The 5,335-nt window shown below is 39.6% G+C and overlaps 1 long non-coding RNA gene across 1 annotated transcript in view; it reads left to right on the top strand.

Annotated features, from left to right (window-relative positions):
• Positions 1–3,282: 3,282 nt before the first annotated feature.
• Positions 3,283–5,335, top strand: part of LOC133472000 (uncharacterized) — a 45,766-nt gene continuing 43,713 nt past the window's right edge. Inside the window, exon 1 of the long non-coding RNA XR_009786521.1 lies at positions 3,283–3,426. This is a non-coding gene — a long non-coding RNA (uncharacterized LOC133472000). The remainder of the gene's footprint in view (positions 3,427–5,335) is intronic.

The following is a 5,335-nucleotide window of genomic DNA, read 5'->3' as shown; positions in this document are numbered from 1 at the left end:
CCATGCACAATATGACCAAAATTGTTAAATGCCAGATTTTTTTTATTTTCCTATGTAGGTTCTGTCACAGGTAAGTAAATCATATTTTAAGATTTGAAAAATTCTTGTGTGTACCAGTCGTAGGACCTGGGAAAACATGCAAACTCCTTACAGGAAGGACGGAGCCCAAATTCGAATCCTCAACCTCAGTACTGTGAGATGGATGTGGTAACCGGTTGTCAATTGTGTCACTGCTTACATACGCAAAATTCTTTTGAGAACTGAAAAGAAGCATTTTTAATCACCTAACTGTGATGAAATTGCCTTATTCCGGCATCAACCAGTAAAGGCGATTGTGTCATGGTCGTAAAAACAAAGTGCCACAATTGCAAATATTTACATTAAATAATAATTAACTATGCAGATCTATCAAAAAGTTTGTGAATTCACAAGTCTACTTATTTCTGTTTTCTCAAGCAAACTAAGAGGCCCCTCAGTCTTCAGTGACGCAACCTTAAAAATTACTCTCTTCAGGTTTGCACTCCATGTGAATGCCCTCCAAAAACTGTTGTGTTATTTTTCCTTTAACCCAACTCCTATTTTGGCAGTGCTTACCAGTGTGCCTAATATGCTTATTTCATGTAAGGTAAGGGATGTGTAATAAGTGTTTATTGGTATCACTCAGCCCATAAATTACTCCTCCATTCACATTGTGATTTCCACCGATATCTCAATGAGAAAAGTAATACTCAGTGCTGCATCAGTTTCTCTGAGATAGTGATTGAACTGTAAATGTGTTTCTGATTTTCGGTTGAGTAAAAGACTTGTGTTGGTCCTTGTGGTGATGTATTCATTCAAGTCATCCTACTGACACAAGTCACTTCATGTGTTTGGCACAGCAGCCAAACACCCAGACCACTTAAAACTTTGTCTTAGGTTTTGACCTCATTTAACAGTTCTGAATGGAGACTGTTGGAAAATGACACAAAATGAATGGCCAGCTTGTGAATTGAAAATAATTATGAAAATGTTAATGTGTCACCATGTTTAATTTAACAGTAGATTAGAAAACCTAGCCACACACACAAGACATTTTATTTATTCATCTCTGGTGTGCTCAAATGTGATTATGGGTTATATATAATTAACCTTCCAGATGGATACCAACACTTGAACACAATGACCGTTTTTTTCCGAGACTATCCAGTGACAACAAAGATGCAAAGATTAACCACTTATCCACTGTGCTTGGAGAAGTGCAGACAAGGTCAGAGGGAGCTGCATTGTGCCTTTGTAGATCTAGAGCAGTGGTTCTTGAATGAGATAGGTGCTCTTCATGGTCCAGATTTCACCAACAAGAAAATGAAACCGGCAGTAATTTTCTAATAATATCAATAATTTTTTGGAGCAATTGTTTAACAAATTGCATTTGGAATGCTCCTGATTGAAGTGGCTGACGTGGAAATGTGTTAAAAAAAATCATAACCCAGGACGATTGTTCTGATATTTTCAGAGGTGTACGAGGACCTAAATAGTATGGAAGGCCATTGTCTTATTATTATTTATTTTTTTAAGCTGACATATGCGGAAATGAATCTGCAAATAGATAGGTCAATGAGGAAATGTTCTCGCATTCTGTCATCTACGTGACAGGCTGATGTGTTCAAATTGTGGGCGGTCCAAAATATGTCTGAAAATCAAATATTTCATCAAAAAGCGAGCCTAGAATTACTACTGAGTGAATTTTGGGGGGAATTCTTTTCTCGAGACTTTTTAAATCCAGAACTATGGATTAAGTGCCAATGTTCTCACCATTAACTAGTTCCTTTAACCTTGTTGGAGGTAATACCTGGCAAGTTTTAGTTTGAAGCCACCCAGTTTTCAAGTGAGCAAAAGGATTGGAACAGTTGACTGATGGGTGTTTGCTCAGGTGTTGCCTTTTAGATTGATTGCTTAAACATTAGAAAGTGCTTGTTTTTTTACTTTGGGTTTCACCTGTGAAAACTGCATTTGCTGTTAAGCAAACATGAAGACCAGAGAGCTGTCTATGGGAGAAAAGCAAAACATTTTGAAGTTGAGAGAAGAGGGTGCTCTGTCCTGAGTTGTTTAACACATGTAAATACCATGAAATAAAAGCTGAAATTATGCACTTTTGTCTCATATTCATCTTTTGATCTGAAACCCAATGTCTTCAGTATACACCAAAAACAAAGGAATTGACCTTGCCGTTCCAATACCTTTGGGAGGGGACTGTAGGTACGCATTACATCACACACACACAAAATTAACCATGCATCAGTTGCAAACAAAGTCACTGTTCAAAGAACAAAACCAACAAATCATGAATTTCACTCAAACATCCAAAAGCTAACTATACGGATATTAACTTTTGCTGTTGCCTTACAGAGATAAGTTCAGGAATGCTGAGGTTCAGCTTGGTAAGTAACACTCACTTTCGTAACAAAGTCTGCTCCTTTTCTTTTTCTGTATGTCTGCCATCCTTGAAATTAAGTGCTCTTCAAGCTACGTTGTTACAAACAGTATGAGTATCTCAACGGCTTTCTCTGAACAGTTGTCATGAATCATACAAGTGGGGTGAACGGAATGGACACACACACACAGTTTGTCTTGACCGCCACAGAACCCCCTGAGACGACTCACTGAACCCCTGGAGTTTGATTGAACCCAATAAACTCTGGTCTATAGAAAGCCTACAGGATACTCAGAGAGGAACTGTGGGACTGCATGAGGAAGTCTGGAGTGGCAGAGATGTTACTCCAGTACAGGACATGTAGCCCATAAGACCTGTAGGACAGTGGTAAGGTGTGCTCTGGGTGTGACAGATGAGTTTAGTGTGGAAGTGGGACTGCATTAGGGATCAGCTCTCAGTCCCTTCCTGTTTTCAATAGTGATGGATAGGCTGACAAATGAAGTTAGACTGGAATCCACATGGACCATGATGTCCACAGACAACATTGTGATATGCAGACAACAGACATGATATGCAGTGAGAGCATTTGAAGAATACAGCTTATCAAGTTGTGCGGGAGTTACTGTGGCACCTCAGGTTCCGGAATCATGTCCGCTACAGATTTGACACATGTTGTCTTGTTTGCTATGTCCAATGGGGTACAGAAAAATTGTGAAAGTTATAAAAAATAAAAAAGTAAAATGTAAATAGCGGTACTCTGCTGACCTTTCTTGCAGATGCAGGCACTCAGTCTGTGGTGAGTACATTGCTGGGACCACTGCTGTAATGGGGGCCGGTGAGGAATAGTGAAAAAGACTAAAGATGCCCAAAGTTTGGGATCACTTTCAACTAAAAAAGTCTGAAAATATACTGGTATGTAATTACTGCAAAGCTGAGCTGGCGTACAACAGCAGCTTGGAGAGAGGACATCCACACGCGAACTTGAGCTCGACAAGCAGCTCCACCACATACGTGAGGTAAGGTTTTTTTGTTTGTTTGTTTTGTTTTGTTTTTACTTATTAGCTAATGTAATATACCCTACCATCACTAGTTAGAATGTACTGTATGATGTTTCTAGACTACACTCTGCAGTGTATTCACTGTGCAAAGGTACTGTGTGTGTGTGTGCGCCTATCCTGCCCTTCACAAAGTGCAGCTCACGGTATGGTACTTTTTAAGGATACTATAGTACAGCGGCTGAAATAAGTATTTAACAAGTCAACATTTTTCTCATTAAATATATTTCCCATGGTGCCACCAGATGTTGGGAACAACCCAAGTAATCCATACATACAAAGAAAGTAGAACAAATGAGCTCAGAAATTAAGTTGTGTGTAATAATGTGAAATGACACAGGGAAAAAGTATTGAACACGCCAACTGGTATTTAATACTTTGTACAAAAGCCTTTGTTTGCAATGACAACTTCAAGACACCTCCTGTATGGAGAAACTAAGTCGCATTCATTGGTCTGGTTTGCTCTGATTGGATTCAAGTCAGGTGATTGGCTGAGCCATTCTAGCAGCTTTATTTTTTTTTCTTTGAAATAAATTGAGTTTCCTTGGCAGTATGTTTTGGATCATTATCCTGCTGAAATGTCCACCCTCGTTTCATTTTCGTCCTCCTAGATGGCAGGAGATTTTTCTCAAGAATGTCTCAGTACATTTGCCCATTCATCCTTCCTTCAATAATGTGAAGTTTACCAGTACCATTTTCTGAGAAGCAGCCCCACACTATCATGTTCCCACCTCCGAACTTCACTGTTGGTATGGTATTTTTAGGGTGATGTGCAGTGCCATTTTTCCACAGGTGGTCCTTGGCTCTTGTAAACTCTTCTGTTTATTCTTTGCGCTCCTCTGTCAGAAATCTTGCGAAGAGCACCAGATCGAGGCAAATTTATGGTGGTATGATTGGCTTTCCACTTACGTATTATGATCCCAACCATGCTCACTGGAACGTTCAGAAGCTTAGATATGCGCCTGTAACCAATGCCATCGTTATGTTTTGCAACAATTCCTTTGCGATGGTCTTGAGTTAGCTCTTTGCTCTTACCCATCATGTGATGTGTCTTGTCTCACACCTTGGCAATGAGACATTTTTGTAGGCCATCAATTAGGACTGAAACAGATGATATTCATTGGCACTGACAAGGGGCTGGATTGCTGTTTTATTATTGATAGATCTTAGGTGTTGTCTTGGCTTTCCATGCCTTTTTGCACCTCCCTTTCTTCATGTGTGCAATACTTTTTCCCTGTGTCATTTCACATTTTTACACACAACTTAATTTCTGAGCTTATTTCTTATACTTTCTTTGTATGTATGGATTACATGGGTTGTTCCCAACATCTGGTGAAATTTTCAGGTAAATAGCACCTTTGGAAGTACATCTAGTAAGAAAAATGAAAAAAATTACATAGCTTGCACCCTGCAAACAAAGAGACACACGGTCACGCACGTCTCTTATCAACACGTCAACACTACGGAGACGTGGAGTGTGAGTGTAAAGTGACATAATTGTATTGGGAAATATGTATGTAAAATACTGTAAATAAATAAATAGCAGGTGAGCACGAGGGTTGTGGGCCAGCGGTTGGATAATTTATAAAAATAATTTAGAAGTCCTTCCCCCGGCCAGTTGTAGCGGGCCATTTGCGGCCACCTTAGGGTCACTCTGAGCTGGCATGAGAGCATGACGCGCCTGACCCTGGTTTGTATGAAAATGTTTACTTTGAAATGAGTATAGTGTTACTTTACATCAACTTTAGCAAACGTAAGTGTTATTTGTAGTGGGATACGAAGGTGTGTTGTTGCCTGGCAGAATATTTTGCGATCGAAAAACATTCGTCAAGGAGAGGGGGGTGATGATTCAGTGGAATAATTGATAGGA

The sequence above is a fragment of the Phyllopteryx taeniolatus genome, chromosome 2, assembly GCF_024500385.1.
Source record: "Phyllopteryx taeniolatus isolate TA_2022b chromosome 2, UOR_Ptae_1.2, whole genome shotgun sequence".
NCBI classification, from domain to species: Eukaryota; Metazoa; Chordata; class Actinopteri; order Syngnathiformes; family Syngnathidae; genus Phyllopteryx; species Phyllopteryx taeniolatus.
This window is presented reverse-complemented; position numbering and strand designations above follow the sequence as displayed.